At 42.9% G+C, this 17,207-nt stretch overlaps 1 long non-coding RNA gene across 1 annotated transcript; it reads right to left on the bottom strand.

Moving 5' to 3' along the window:
• Positions 1-265: 265 nt before the first annotated feature.
• LOC309368494 lies at positions 266-15,843 on the bottom strand. Its single transcript, XR_014167786.1, has 3 exons — positions 15,684-15,843; positions 4,700-4,727; positions 266-327 (listed from the first exon to the last, which is right to left on the bottom strand). It is a non-coding gene; the product is annotated as an uncharacterized lncRNA (long non-coding RNA).
• Between the last annotated feature and the right edge of the window lie 1,364 nt (positions 15,844-17,207).

The following is a 17,207-nucleotide window of genomic DNA, read 5'->3' on the forward strand; positions in this document are numbered from 1 at the left end:
TGACCAAGCTGCTTCTGGCAAACCAGAGCAGTGCACGAAAATGCTGTTTACCTACCCGCCAGAGCGGTACCTATTTATCTACTTGCACTTTGACATGCTTTCGAACTGCTAGGTTGGCAGGAGCAGGGACCAAGCAACGGGAGCTCACCCTGTTGTGGGGATTTGAACCGCTCTGGTATGGGGGACTCTGGCTCAGTGGCAGCAGAAGAGCTATCAGGCGATTGTCCAAAAAAAGCTCAACAACATTTTGTGTCTGGATTTTTACCTCTTGAAACATGTCAACCACCCATTCTGCTTCTGTTGTTGATGATAACTGTAGATTTCTCCCTAAAAGGCAGAATATAAAACACATAAATAAATGCAGCACATATATACATAATGACAAGGCACACCAACCTACTAGACCTGGACCCTGGGGGGGGGGGGAATAGGTTCTAAGGGGTTTTCCCTACATATTTGATTCAGGATTTCATGTGTTTTCCTCTTTCTCCATAAAAAGTCATCAGGGATATTCACTTCATTGACATGTATGGAGAACCAGACAGGAGATCCATTTATGGGAAGGGACAGAACTGCAGATACCATGCATATTTTGTGGCTGTGTTGTGTGCCCACCTTCTCATGTTGAGAAGTGACAGTCTATAATTTGATATTGCCTTTCTTTTTTTGAATGATAAAAAATGTTTTTTTAAAAAATGACTACGTTTTGTATTTCCCATTCAATGCACTGATTCACCTTGCAGATTTCCAGACTACACTGGAATTGATTTGTTAGATGTGTGTAGATGGGATTATTATACATTTTTAAATTGTAACACTGAACTCTCTAAATCCTCCTCTGATATGCCTAGGGTTCGACTGATTTGAGGTGGATAATCTGGGATAGCTCTCTCCCTTTGATTGTTCAAAATGCAGATCAGAAATATATGTGTCAATGAGAGCTTTCTGATATGAGCAGAACTATATAGTGAAATATCTCCATCTGGCTTTTAAGTTATAAAGCTACTGATAAGACCGTTTGGCAAATGCTTGATGAAGAGCTCTGAATTTCACTCTGCACCAGTTTATTTCAATAGTAAGGACAAAGGAATATTTATCTTGTCAAGTACCATAAATAAACCCATTAAAGTCATATATCTCTGTGGAATAATAAAGCGGGATGGTACAGTAAATATATTAGTTCTGCTCCATTTTGTATTGTGGTGTTTCCTTTAACAGACTACAGCATTCTTGTTTCTATCAGAAATATCCACTGAATTGAAAAGTGCTGTTGTTGGAGATGTCTTGCTCATTATATTGTGATATATATATATATACATACAATATATTATATTGTAATATATATATGTGTGTGTGTGTGTGTGTGTGTGTGTGTGTTTTCTTAGTGTTTGGAAGGCTGGGATTTTTTTGTAATACTTTTTTGTAATTAAAATATCAGTGCTGTACAAAAGCAAATATGATATAGGATACAAACACAATGGCACAGCATTCATGCACAGTGAATTAGAAAAGTGCTGCAAAGAAAGTCAGACCCTGTCCAACTAGCCCACTGTTCTTCATTCTGTCTGGCAGCAGGCAGAGGTACAGTGGTACCTCGGATTAAGAACTTAATTCATTCCAGAGGTCCGTTCTTAACCTGAAACTGTTCTTAACTTCAGGTACCACTTTAGCTAATGGGGCCTCCCGCTGCCGCCGCACAACTGCCGCTCAATTTCTGTTCTCATCCTGAAGCAAAGTTCTTAACCTGAGGTACTATTTCTGGGTTAGCAGAGTCTGTAACCTGAAGCGTCTGTAACCCGAGTTACCACTTTATTCCCTGTCACTGATCTCCTTAGTTGAAGATGCCAAAAATTCAACCTTGGACCTTCAAGCATGAATAGTTTTTTCTCATCCCCTTTATGACCAGACGTCCCTATAGTCCAGGTATGGAAAGCCTGTGGCTCTCCAGATGGTGTTGGGCTACAAATGACATTATTCCTGAACAATAGAGTGGAATGGAATGGGCTTGGAGTCCATAAATTTCTGGAGGTTCCCCATCTCTGCCTATAGTTTGTGCGTTATAACTTCTCCTAGCGCACAAATAGCTGTGCATTGCCCCCATTTATCGGACCACCCTGAGATCTACAGGTATACGGCAGCATATAAATTTAATAATAATAAAGAAAGAATAAGTACAACTCTGCCTTCAGGTATGGCCTCCTTCGAATTCCTGGAACTAAGACTAGCTGCAGGGATCTACTTTAGGAGCATAGAGAGCTGTGTAGAGCACACAGATGGGTGGACGTGTCCTTTTCTGTTCCAATTTCTCTTTTTTTCCAATTGTAAGTTTAGTTCTCTACATTTCCATGTCAGTTTGCAATGTTTAAAAGAGTCCTCGTTAAATTCAGCAGGATTTTAGTGCGAATTTCTCCTAATAGGCACATCCTTGTATGCAATTTTGCCTAATATACACATTTCCCCTTATATAATGCATATCTGTATGCTACTTTCATTCATATATGCATTTTAATGCACACTTTACCCTAGTGTATGTGTTTTGTACACATTACTTGGCTGGAGAACCACATTGCAAAATTAAGAGAACAGCAGATTTCGAAGGATGTCTGTGTTTTGGGTCTGCATATTGTTTTGGAAAGCAACAATTAGGTAGATTTGCCTACAAATGTCCTGATCATACTTAAACTTGCACCAAATTGTACAGATCCATCACTTGAAGGCCTTAAGCTGAAGAAGTCAGAATGCAAACATTTGTTGGCTGGAAGCAATCCATCCTCACTTTTGGTTTCTTGGAAACATTGATTGGTGTAAGTGTAGGTCGATAGAGGCTTTTGTGTTTGCATTCAAACATTAATCAATCACATTTTATTAAAAATTTAAAATCATAAGTGAGACACGAAAGCTTGGAAAACATTTGGGGTCTGCTGTACAAGGGAATGAATAACACATTTAATACCAAAACCACACTTATCAGGAAAACAGAATGCAATATTATAGCTGTTTTACTATCACAGTTTTAAATACCAGTAATATTTAGTTATGATAATAAGGTAGCAAAAAGGCTTACTGCCAGAGAAGGTTGCCAGGTCCAGACTCTGAGAACATTGCTGTATGTGACTTTCCATACCATATTGTTGCTATTGAGCAAAAGGTCAGTAAGCAAACATTGCATATATTGTATTTGGTTCAAAATGTGGACTACATTTATCAAATGTCATGTTGCTGTAACACACGAACACAGTGAATACTTTCCATTCTGTCTTTCATTGGCCGGCAAAGGAAATTAGTATAGATTGACTACATATCCCCAAGGGGGGGGTGTTGTTTGAATTGTTTCTTTCTTGTGTGGTGTAACAATCAAAGTAGTAACTAGAATAGACAGCGTAGGCCTGCAACTGATTTTCCACGAACACCCCTTTTGTGCACCTCAGTTTCTCTATGTGTGATATGCAAATATGACAACTGTTTTATGGAGTGCCAAGCATTTTACAGTGCAGAGGTAAAGCCTTTCCCTTGTTGAAGCTGTTATCGAGGGGTTTTAATGGAGATGCAGAACTTCCAGGCTGATCAATGACAGTGACAGCTAAAGTAAAAATGGATGAATCAAAGTGACATTACAAGGAACAGAAAACCAAGGAGGCAGGTAGCAATAGATTAGATCTATAGGCATGGAAAGATGGGCATCTAGGAGAGGCAGATAAGAAGACAGAACATAAATTCAAAGGCTCAGTGAGGGATTAGTAAATTGAAGGGCTGCTGGGGTACATACAATAACCCTTTTATTGGGATTTCCATTGACACCTGGAATAATGGATGACTGAACCAAACAGTGGGAGGGAAACACCAGAGAGGTGAAAACACTTGTGCTATTCTCTCTCATATTCCTAAAGACTCCCTTAGAAGCCCAGTCTGAACTCTTACAAGTGATGGATTTAGTGGGACACTTCTTACATCTGTGCCATGGGCAACTAATACAGGGGAAAATCCATTGCTTTGAATCCTAAATGTGCTTTAGATCCAGAAAAGGATCCTGCTGATGGAAGAAGGGTGGGTTTTTTTGCCAATTGTCCTTCTTCCCCATGTTTCCAAAGGCTCCCCCCACCAATTCTCTGGGGACACATTTTCAGGGGCTGCAGGGAGGGAGGAGAATTGCCAAAAGTTGGTTCCATTCCTTCAGCTAGTGGAAGCAATTTCAGGAATGTCTAAAAGTCTCACAAGTTTTTCTAAGTGTTATGGGCCTATGATATAGGAATGGCTGAATCACACAAAGTTTCTGCATCGAAAGATGTACCAGCACAAATCTCATTTCAACATTGAGGTTGGTTTATACCAGGAATGGGGAATCTTTTTCAGCCAAAGGGCCATGTTTCTTCATAGACAACCTTTCAGGGACCAAGTGTCAGCAGTGGTTGGAGCTAGTGGCAAAAGTTGGTGGAGCAATGGATGTGATTGGAAAAGCCCAACTCACATTTCCCAAAACTAAGTAACTAACGGATGTTTATGTTGTGAATTGGTGTCAAAAGATGATCTGTAGTGATTTCAGCATGTACTGTTAACAGCAACATACATTGACTCACCTTCTGGAAGACTGGTTGAAAATCAAAACAGGCTGATGGAAGAGAAATCATGGCTGTCATGGGCTCAGAGCGTTGTGTGAATAGGTTCACATTTATGCACTAAGTAAGTATTGTGCATTACTCACCATGTAATGCATTTCACGCATTTGATTCCTGTGCGAAAAGAAACAAGTTAAAGTAGCGGATATAATTATGGTTATATGTTCTGATGTGAAATGGTAATGCCAAAGGTAGCGTAGATGTGAGTCATTCTTTAGCAGCAGAATAAAGGGAAATGCAGATGACAGCTAATCTCACACATACATATTTACCACAAAACACTGTTGTTGTTTTTTAATAGAGAGAGGGAGAGGAATGTAACTACTATAACTCACGTCCAAAATAATCCCCTTTCAGGGGGAAAAAATTGCATGCTGCAATACAGACATAGCCTAAGTGGGATGGATCATAGGCTGGTAAGTGCTTGCCAAGAGAACTGAATAACCTTTTCTGTGGCTGCAGAAAAGGGGCAGACCTCAAAGGCCAGAAGGGTTGGCCAGGGATTGCACCACACACAGAGAGAGCCTACACATAAGCACAGTAGGCCAATAATGATTATATTTTGTTGGATCCTGTGCTTGCTAGATTTCAGAAAAACAGAGCCACACCCCATTCAGCCCATCAAGAGTATACCTGGTACCAACTGCTGAACATTTGTATGTATGCATCTGTCCAAAGAATATAAGACAAGCCTGCTGGATCAGGCTAATGGCCTATCTAGTCCAGTCCTGCAAACTGGACATGAACGCAATAGCACTCATGCAATTGTTGGGCCCTGAAGACTGGGGCAGCAGCGGAGCAAGCCAATCAGGCACCTGGAGCAGCGTGTGCCCTGTGCCCAGTGGCAGAACAAGCTGCCCATGGGGTGGGGTGAACTAGGGCAGGATGCTCTGTGAAGCCTCCAAGGAGTCTGCCTGCCTGCCTCCTCCCACTCAGCCGACCTACAACTGAGGGGGAGGTGGCAGGCAGATCGTTTGGGGGAGTGTGGAACCTGCGTGTGATGGCCTGGGATTTGGACTTGGATGCTGAACCTGAGGGATCCCAGCCTGCACAGGATTCCCTGCCTCCAGAACCAGCAGAGCCGGGGCTGGGGCATGAGCCTGAAGGGTCCTCACCTGTGCTGGATCCTCAGGTGCAGACATTTGCCGAGTCTGCTCTGGCTCCTGAGGTGATAGAGGACCCATTGCCTGCAGGTGCTCCACTCTCTGCCCTGTCAGAGGAAGCTGAGGTTGCCTCTGGGTCTGGTAACTCTCCAGCCTCTCCTGAGCTGCAGAGGCTCAGGGCAGAGAGGCGGAGGGAACTAAGTTCCCGCAGGAGGAGTGCTTGCCTCCTGGCTAGAAGAGGTGAGTCTCCAGAGGATCGGGGCCGCCCTATGCCTTGGGGCAGATAAAAGCCGGTCAAGTTGTGGGAGTTGTGGGAGCAACATTGTTGGTTGCTAAATCCTGCCTGAGCTCCTGACCTGCCCTGGCTCCCTGCTTGCATGTCTGTTCCTGACTTCACCTGACTCCCTGCCCTGCACTCAGCTTCAGCTACTACAGACTGTCTCCATGTTGTGCCTTTGACCACAGACTGAATTTGATATCCCGCCTTTCACTCCCTTTAAGGAGTCTCAAAGCGGCTAACAATCTCCTTTCCCTTCCTCCCCCACAACAAACACTCTGTGAGGTGAGTGGGGCTGAGAGACTTCAGAGAAGTGTGACTAGCCCAAGGTCACCCAGCAGCTGCATGTGGAGGAGCAGAGACGCGAACCCGGTTCCCCAGATTACGAGACTAACACTCTTAACCACTGCACCACACTTGGACCTTGCCTCTCTGGTAACCCATGGGACCAGCACACTGTGGTTGCCCAAGCCACCACGTCACTCCCTGGAGGGACATGTGACTTGGGCACACTGCAGGCCCCACGGTGAGTGCCACCCAGCATTTTCTCATCCCCTCAGTGGTGACACCCGGGGCTACCTGCCCCCACTGCACCCCCTTTCCTCTGCCCCTGGACTGGGTTTGTGTTGAGGTGGTTCTGGTTCCCACCAGTGTGTAGCTCTTGGCTTGAGTCATGAATAGAGAGATCTATTAACCCCTTCCTTTGTAGCAGTGTTTCCCAAGCAGCAGCAGCATCATCATCATAATAATCATAATTATCATGTGTAATACTCCTTCCATTCTACACAGAACAAACTCTTACCAAACAAAGGACCTTGTGTCAAAATCCAGAGATGGATTAGCCTTTGACAACAATGTGAAAGAGGAGAGACTGAAACAGATACTCCCCCTAATTCATTGTCTCGCAGAGAGCTGAGCATGAGCAAGAGATCCCTTTAAATTATTACACATGATAAACTGTTTTCCATTAAAAGGCAATGAAAGAAAACTGTGCCTAACGCGGGGCGTAGGGGCAATGACACAGATAGCATTGCACAACATACCAATCTGCTACTGAATCAGCAAGAGGCAATAATAATAAATGGGCTCAGGGGACTGAATTCAAAACATGCTTTATTTAGTCTTGCTCTAATGGGAATTAATCCCCCAAATCAATGTGAACCCCTGTGCATAAAAATGCTTATATTAGTGAAATTAACATACAAAAATGCATTATATAAAGGAAAATTGCTTTGGGAAAAAATGTATATTAAGGAAAATCGCAGACAAACATGTATATATTAGGGGAAATTTGCATTAAAATGTTGGTGAATTTTCATGAGGACTAACAAAAATAATTCCCATACTGATGTGGAATGTGAAGAACTGAACTGAAGTCAGGAAAAATGAGAAACTGAGAAAAACCAAAACTGACAGATTTGCCTGTCCCTTGCTACAACAAGTGCAACTTGCTCTGCCATTGCCATTGGTTTTATCAATATCCTGTTGATTTGCCACTCTTCTTTTAGTACCAGACATTATAGTTTGTTCATCTTGATTTTCAGGCTTCTAGAATCAACATACAAGCATATATGCATTATAAGTTTATTGTATTATATTATATCATTGTTTCTGTGACTCCCTCCCCACTTTTTCTTAATGCTCATTATCATTCTCTCAGCAAATCTGACAGCAGAGAATAGCGGGACCTTCTTGGCTATGCCACTCTGGTTATGGAACTCCCTCCTGTCAGAGATACACTTGTCCCTGTTGTTGATGCCTTTCTGACATCTGTTAAAAACATATCTGTTTTATATGGTCTTTGGGGACTCAAGACATGTTTGGCCAGTTTCTATCTGTGTCAGCTTCTGTATTGCTGCTGTTTTGTAACTGAATTGTGTGTTAGATCGTTTTATGATTTCGATATTGATTTTATGTGCTATCTTGTTGCATTCCTTGTATACCATCCTGAGAATTTTGGTTGAAGGGCAGCTCATCAAGACCCTCTTGGCTCCCCCCACCCCAAAATTAATAGCTGCTCTGCAGTCTTTGTGTTTGGACAGGGGCAGCTTTTGATTTCTAGAATAATTTTAAATATGAGCATAGCCATATTTATGAATTTATGATGATGTGAGCACAGACTAGGGTAGAGAGGCATGTTTGTTTACTTTAGGGGTAACTTGGATTTCTATAAAGTCCCAAGGCTATATGGCTGTCAGAGGTGATACCAAAAGGAACAGCAGGTCACTAAGGAACTGCCAGAAATTTACAGTCCAACCCCACATTCCAAATTAAGAAGCATTGTTAAGATTAGAGATAAGGGACAAAGGAGAAATCAGAAAGCAAGAAAGTATTTATTTAGAGAATATCTCTAGATTAGATACTCTTGAAGAAGTCTCATCCATGGTGTTCAGTAAATGAAGACTGGATGACAAACTTAACATGCCCCAATGTTTATCCCTGTGGGATCAAAGGAGGGAGTGGACAGAGGGAACAAAATTCACTAATTTGATGTAACCAGAGGAAGCTTCATGTTCCTTCCTATCCAAGAACACCTGTGGAGATGGGCTACTGACACTTTTCCAACCCAGGGTGATGTGAACTGGGAGAGAGTTCCTTACTGCAAACCATACAGGCAGCGACCGTTTTAGGCGCATCTGATACGTGAGCATCATGCCAAACTTGGTAGTGACCCGAAAACGTCACTAAAACATCAGAAAAAGGGACAAGGGGGGGGGGGGACAGGGTCGTTGCAGACTTTAACAATGGCATTTCAAATATATGTGATTTCACTAAAACACATGGTGCCTTGGAATGTGTAAATTGGGAGTTGCCTGTATTGCATTTATGTTGGAGGGGCAGAGGGAGAAATATTAGATTATGATGCTTGAATACTTTGCACTGTCAACTTCCTGTTCTGAAGCTTGTGCCTTATACAGCCTATATCAGTGTGGGGGTATTTATAAGTTCCTTAACGTGCACTTATGTTCCCCAAAATTCTTTGGAAGGACTCCATCTCATATCTAATCAAATTGGGCCACTGACAAGACACCCTGCGATGCTTTAGGGAAATCCTAGAGTTGGACTGGATGCAGTGTGAGGGCACTGCTGAAGGGAACCAGGCAGGACAGCTTTAAAGCTTAAGTGGATTACATTTCTATATAACCCAGTTATGGGTCTGTGGATTCAAGAGAGTCCCCCCCCCCCCCGGCTGCCTGCCTGTCATATAGCTCCCCTGACAGGCAGGGTTTATTAGCTTTTCCAACCCAGCTCTTTCAGCATCTTTCTTTTCCCCCTGATCACATACCTCAGCTGCCTGTCTCAGCTCTTCCGGTATCTCTGTGTTCCCTAGAGCCCTTCATCATTTAGCTGCACCAGCTGCCTGCACTGGCCTCCCCGCAACAAAGCCAAACCCTTTCCTCTTCCCCAGTGCTTCCTACAACAACCACTGGACATTTTGCTCTGATTCATCTCTGCTTGCAGCAAATCTCCTATAGGCACTAGTAAATGTTTCACATGGGTAAGCCCCCCAACTCAGAACTGCTGTGGTCCACATCAGAATGCTTCATGTTTGGAAGATTATCCCAGTTATGTTCTTCTGATGGTGACAGTGGCTTATGGAGTTTTGAAAACCCCTTGAACATTAAGTGGGTGGATTTCCCAGTTCCTGAATTCGCAGTCAGTTCTGTTAAACTAACGGAAGCTGTATATGCTAAGGATTTCTACTGTGTATGTGGTCATAAAATGGCTGATGCTAGAGATGAGTGAATCTGTTAATTTCATTTTTCTTAAATTCAGTTCTCCACATTTCCACAACATGTAATCATAGAATTGCAGAGTTGGGAAGGACACTGAGGGCCATCTAGTCCAAACTCCTGCAATGCAGGAATCTCAACTAAAGCATCCATGTCAGATGGCCTTCCAACCTCTGTTTAAAAATCTCCAATGAAGGAGAGTCCACCATCTCCCAAGGGAGTCCATCTCACTGTCGAACAGCTCTTACTGTCAGAAAGTTCTTCTAGATGCAAAGTTGGACTCTCCTTTATTGTAACTTGAAGCCATTGGTTCAGGTCCTATCCTCTGGAGCAGAAGAAAACAAGTTTTGTGATTTTTTAATAAAAAAACTTCATTAAAATTTACCAGCATTTTAATGTGAATTTCTCATAAACATTTTTATAAAGCAATTTCCCATAAGAGAACGCATTTTTGTATGTTATTTTCACTGATATGTGCATTTTGTACACACTTTATCCTAGTATATGCCATTTTGTGTTGCTTTGAAAAATTTGGAGAAATGTGAAATTTGAAGGATGGTTGTGTTTCATTTTGTGCATTATTTCAGAAAGTGCAAATTACATAGTCTCAGCTCTGAAAACCAGCTGATTTGAATTTCTCTCCCATCCCAGTTTCTTGGAGCCTTTTCTGCTTGGGGAACTATTGTAACATAAGAGGAGTAAGTTCATATTCCAGTCCACAAATTTGAAGAACAGCTGTCTCCTTTCTTTCTAAGACGATACTGTACTTATGCCTGCTCTATTGTGCCTTTCAAGACCTAAGGCATGTCAGATTCCTATAGTTTTATGGACATTGCCACTTTTCTGGAGGAGGATGTCATATACCCAGTAGCAGCTGGTGGGATGGGTGGGGTTGTGTTCATTTCCTGGCTTCCCAATGATGTCCATCGCTGCTAGTTACTGAGAGGGAGGAGCAAGCCACGGTGTGCAGCTCAGCAGGGTGCAAGCATAGCACTGGCTTGGCCACCTTGCATGCACTGTGCTGAGCTCCCCACGGCCTTGCCCCTCTCCCTCTCCCATTAAAGTTCAGACAGACTATGGACAGTATCCAGCTAGTGCATCAGTGCAAGAATTTATGCTTGCATAGTGGGATTTTCCAATTGTGCATACTCTGTGCCCTCTCCAGTTCTGCTCTGGAGGGTTGGCGGAGCCCAAAACAGAGATAGTGGGTGCACTGGGAGAGGAAAGTGGGAAAAGTCCCATGGTGCAAGCAAAAATCCTTCTATTGATGGGATGATTAATTAGCGCAGCATTGGATACAAACCTTAGAAACCCTCAGATCCATAGACAGCCCGGAACTTCCCTTGGTGACACCCCAGCAGTCCATTTTGGGGTCTTTTGCTGGCAGTATTATTGCCTCTGCCCTGCTTTCTGTGGCCTTAGTGGTGGTGGAGCTTGCCACCAGTAGAGGCCAATGGAACCCCCTCTAGCAGCATGGATCGGGGTTTAGGACTGCAGCCTAGTTTTCCATAATGTTAATGAAAGGCTGGCAAATTCTAGTAATCTCCCTGACTTTTTGGAAATAAAAAACGTATATGTTACTCCTGTTTCAGTTTTGCTAAATGTGGATAACAGAGAAAAGCACCCCAATGTCCTTTCTGCACATTACCATTTATAGTGGTGTATAGTCGATGTTTGATCTGACATTTTTCAGAGTGAATTTGTAGCTGATTGTCTGCTCCTTTGGTCACACATCACTGTTGTTAGAGAGGGAGTGCATGGCTTTCCTTTCCACCCTAATGGTGAGTTGTGCTCGAATTGAAAAAAAGTTCTGTCCCCTTATGTACTTGTGTTCCTCTAGCTAGTAAATGCCAGAATTTTGATAGCACACATTCAGATAGCTCTTTTGCAGGGTTAAAAAAAGAATACTAGAATTGGAAAAATACTAGAATTGGAAAGCACGCAGAGAGTCATATAGTCCACCCCCTTGCAAACAAGACTCACAGCTGTGTCAAGTATTCTGGAATTCTATGCCTGTATGGAAGATTAGAAGGGGAACTACATGTCTGTCTGAGCTATGACAAACCTAGTTATTGTGATGGAATTTTGTCTGCAGCTAATGACTTCTGTCGTGGGCAGTACTTTGACCCATGCCGTCATCTCTGTCTGCCATATCCCTCATCTGAACTGAGCTCACAAGCTGACAGTTCACACTGGCCAGAAGGAAATGGTGCACAACAGATATCTCCTAAACCACATCCACCAACCCCCTTCACACAGAAAGTGTGCAGCACTTGTACACATGCCTCACAGATGAACATAGTGAGGATCTTTCACAAAAGTCAGGTTTTTTGTATTAGAGGAAAATCCTTTTCTTTTTAGTATATTATTCGGGTATATTATCTGAATCATGATGACATCATGCGGTCACATGCCAAAAAAAATCCATAAAAATCCATAAAACCCAGCAACTAGACCACAATGAATGCGAAGTGAAGAACAGAAACTTTCCAAAAATGGAAAGATAAGGAAGTGCCAAGTGTTCATCAGTGGATATTAAGAAATGAAGTTATAGCAATTAATGGGGAATTTCATTCCACTCCAACTCAAACTTTCCATGGAAATGGCATACAGTAGGTTCCAGACTATTGAACTGTCTTGTTGCTCTTTGTCCACTAAACAAAAGGAAAAGCACTCCTATTGAATTTGACAGGGCATACTACTATGTAAGTGAGGTTAGGACTGCAGCCTAAATCCTATATAAATGCTATCCATTTTTAGTTCTTGTGCTGATGATTTATTCATTTCTAATATAGATGGTCTAAAATAGATGGTCACAAAGCTGTTTACAGAACAAGCAATAAAAACAGTTCATTAGTCAAATAAGATGTTAAAACAAACCAAAACCACAGGTGAAAACCTAAGTTCCATAACTAGGTTTAATGTGTTGGAATCCATGGTTTACGTGCAGCTTTGCAAGCAGCAATTAATGTCTCCACAGCCTGGGAAGACAGAGCATGAAAGGAATCTGCCTAGAGATAAGGAGACCCAGCAACAGCTCAGTGATTGGCTGAGGTCCCTCATATAGGCAGCATGACCTATGACACAGGTGGTTGGTGTGGTTAGTGTTGGAGTTGTTGAGGAGTTGCTGAGAGTGAAGAAGTCCTGTTGTAAATAGTAACTTGTAGATAAGACTTGTATGTTTACTGCTGTATTTAATAAACTACAAGAATCAAGTTACTAGTCAACAGTCTTTGTTCCTGATCATCGTCCTGACTGGGCAATCTCAAGAGTTGCCTAAGAACCACTGCAGTGCTCTGCTATACTCTGCTAAGCTGTGCAGCAGGCAAAAGCACTTCAAAAGTCCAAACGGCTTTCAAAAGTTTTAACATAATGTAACTTACCTAAAATGCTGGCTGGAATAGAAAGGTCTTTGTCAAGCAGGAGGGAGGGGGTCTGACTGATCTTAGCTGGAAGGGAGTTCCACAGTCACACCCACAATACTGAATGCACAGCTCCTGGTGGATACCAACCATGCATTGGAGCCATGGGAGACTACTGTGTTATGTTCCTATTAGGTTATGCTAGCAGAATATTGTAGCCATGTATGGTAACTCTGGTGCTACATCAGTGCAATCCCACTGCTATCATGCTATTGCTAGTTCATTGATTTTGTTGTGATCATAAGGCTTTCCAACCAGTCTAACTGGACCATATAACTGTATTGTGAGATATATAGATGAATAGCTTGCTGTTCTTTGAATTAGAACAGATTTCCCCTTTCCAGAGTGAAAAACATCTAAGATATGTTGCTAGATTAAAAACCAGGGAAGCTGGTGGCCAGTGCTTGTTATTTTTAACTGAGAGCTGTACTCAACATTACACAAAGAGACTGTGCAGGTCAAGGCAAATGACCCTTACATGTCCCTGCAGTGAGAACCAAATCAAGCAAACTCGCGTTATGTGAGAATCAGCTGCCTTTTCAGTATCTGTGTATCAGTGCGTGTGTATACCATACTTTCAGCATAAGAAAAATTCTGAACTCTTCCCATGAAATTTCAGCTCTGCCCTGATGGAATGAGGGACATTAATGGATCAAAATCATGGCTTTGGAACATCTGAAATAGAGGTGCAGTTCCACATTGGGATGTGAGATTACTGTGCTAAAGTTTCCCCAAATATTTCTAGATGCATAAAAAGTCTACAGATGCAATTCAGGTGATTGAGAGAACATAGCTGCTCACTAGCTGTGATATTATTTCTCCCTAGTCTCAGCTGGTGTTGCTGCCAAGATGCTATTGTGAGACACTAAACTTTCCCAGATAACAGGTGTGCCTTTCCCCCTCCAGCTTTAAAAAATAACACCAGGCATTTTTAAAACCAGATTGCTCATAATGGGGAAAAAATAGTGTCTGGGAGGAGTACTCTATTGTGCAAAGAAGGTCTACACACAAACGCTTATTTCTGACAGTTTTCATTCTGATACTTTTTTTAACATGAAGTTGCTGTAGCTCAGTGACAGAGCCCATGCTTTTCATGCAGTAAGTCCCAGATTCAGCCTTGGCATCTCCAGTTGAAATGATCCTTCCTTCCTTAATGTTAATAACTTACATACCACTTAATATAACGAAATTTCTAAGCGCTTCACACAATTTACAGTCATCACGTCACCAGCAAAACGTCCTTACACAGTATCAAAAAGCACAATAAGAATCCAGTATATAATATTCCCCATATTCTGCATGTGGGCAAATCAGTTGAGATACAAACATGAATCATGCTTGAAATGTGCAGCCTGCACTGCAGGAGCAGCCGGTGTGAAGCGGCGGCACTGAAGAGTTTGGATTTGATATCCTGCTTTATCACTACCCCAAGGATTCTCAAAGTGGCTAACATTCTCCTTTCCCTTCCTCCCCCACAACAAACACTCTGTGAGGTGAGTGGGGCTGAGAGACTTCAGAGAGAAGTGTGACTAGCCCAAGGTCACCCAGCAGCTGCATGTGGAGGAGTGGAGATGCGAACCCGGTTCACCAGATTCCACCACTCTTAACCACTACACCACGCTGCAGCTCTGGTCTCTTAGCACCAGCACTGCTGCCACTAAACTGGGTCAGGGCACTGCAAGTGTGCTGGCAGAGACACCAGATGGGCTCCACTGGTGTGCCATTCTGCTGTGACCTCACTACCACTCTGTCCCATGCCACACCATCCCAGTAATGTGTAGCAACGCTGGTGCTGGGAAGCCAGGTCACTCCTGCCTACCAGTGAACCTACCTTGCTGGGCAGGCAAGCAAGTGTGAAGGGAAACAGAGCCCTCCTTCCTGTCACTCAGCCTTTTGACTACTAGTCTCCTGGAAGACAAATATTTGCCACCATCCTCCTTCCTTGATTTCATACAATAGGCATTGCTTCTTCCTTTTCTTGATCGTTCTGGTCTTTCTGGCGTGAGGCCAATTCCCCTATCCCTGAGGACAGGAAGGAAAATTGCACTGGGAGGGCAAAGTGACAAAGGGATGGAAGGCTGGACCCGGCTTATATATTTGTTCAGACGGCTTCCTGGTTTAGGGGAGAAGAGGTACCGGTATATGCCAACTATCAATATCTACACACACTTTAGTTTGCATATTTCATAGGATGCAGCTTTTTCCAGACAGGAAGAATGGGGTTTGGCTATCACAATGGCCTGCAATTCCCTAGCATTTCATATGTACAAATGCCACATGTGACAAACTGCATGCGGGAGCTACTCCAAGTTTGAGGAAGGGCCAGCTCAGTGGTAGTTCACATGCTTGGCATGCAGAAGGTTCAATCCCTTGCATCTCCCGATGCTGCTGGGAAAGGCTGCCAATCCGTGTAGACAGTCCTGAGCTAGATATCCCAGTATGCAGCAGCTTCCTGTGCTCTTATTCCTCACGTGGAGAAATAGCATCCATGTCAGAATTTCTCAGTGCGTGAAAGGCCTTTACTGAATTCATACCTTTTGAAAGTCACAGTGTGGTGTCAGTGAACCTGCCTCTGTGGCACACTCTGCTTTTCTGCCTTCTTCCCGGGTGGCTCTGCATTGTCCTCCTGAGGGATTTGATGCTGAAGAAGCTGGAATAGATAGAAGCAGAACGGCAGCAGAAGTCAGAGCTTAGCCTTCTTGCCTCGAGGCTCCGTAGTCGATTGAGGTGCCATGTGACTGACTGACTCTGGTGAATTTACAATAGGGTAGATGTCTGGAGAGATAAGGACAACACTATTATATCTCCCTTGCAGTTTATCGCTGCCTAGAGTCATTCTAATAGTAAAACGTGTCATTGGTGCCAAACTGCAGGGGCCTGGATGTGAGAGATGCCGAGCTCCCTTAACTCTTGCTGATTAAATGGGCGCTGGGAACACTTGTAACTCTGGGCTGCTTGTTTCTTTCTTTCTTCAAGAACTGCATAAGGTTAGTCAGAAGATGGTGGCAAAGAGGACAATTTGGGTTCAGAGGAAACCATAGGAATCCTATGTACTAATTCCAGCCTTGGAGACACTAAATGCCAATTACAGTGGTACCTCGGGTTACATACGCTTCAGGTTACAGACTCTGCTAACCCAGAAATAGTGCTTCAGGTTAAGAACTTTGCTTCAGGATGAGAACAGAAATCATGCTTCGGCGGCATGGTGGCAGCAGGAGGCCCCATTAGCTAAAGTGGTGCTTCAGGTTAGAAACAGTTTCAGGTTAAGAATGGACCCCCAGAACGAATTAAGTATGTAACCAGAGGTACCACTGTACAACACCGAAATCAGTTAAAACAACCGATTAATTAAGCAGTTTGCTTTTTCACTTAAAAAGACCCATGTTTCCTAATGTCATATATAGAAAGGTCATGTTTCTGATTATAACAGCTTTATCAACCATCAGTATGACACTGAACTGAGGCAGGACAATTTGCATATGTACTTGTGTCCACTGTTTAAGTACTTAACCCGAGGTACCACTGTACTAGGAATCACAAATGGGGAGATTGCTGTGATGCTTGGGTCCTGATTGTGGGTTTCCCATGAGCATCTGGTGAGCCACTTTAAGAACAGGATGCTGAGCTAGACGGGCCGTTGGTCTTAGGCAGCAGGGCTCTTCCTATGTCCTTATTTTCTTTGCGTTTTTATTACTGATGCTGGCTTTAAAACCTGGGAAAATGTTAGGTCAGTGGTAGTTTTTCCTTGCCTGGCAAATAACTTGCCCAAAACAAAACAAAACATCCAATTTTTGAATTATTTTACCCTTGAATCTACTTGGAGATCAAGTGAGCCAGAATAATATTAGGGGTGTTCACATGTTATGCACATTCAACAAGTGCATCATCTACACTTGTTGCAGTTTAGCTGTCTGCTTGTACATTTATTCACATGTGATGTTCAACAAGTGTACAGTCTATGTACCTTGATGCACAATACTGTCCAACTTGTCCGAGGAGACTTTTCCTTCAGATGTGTATTTTAAAGAGAATACACAGAATTAACTTTCATTACACAA

The sequence above is a fragment of the Podarcis melisellensis genome (genome assembly GCF_964234715.1).
Source record: "Podarcis melisellensis genome assembly, chromosome: 4".
Taxonomy (NCBI): Eukaryota; Metazoa; Chordata; class Lepidosauria; order Squamata; family Lacertidae; genus Podarcis; species Podarcis melisellensis.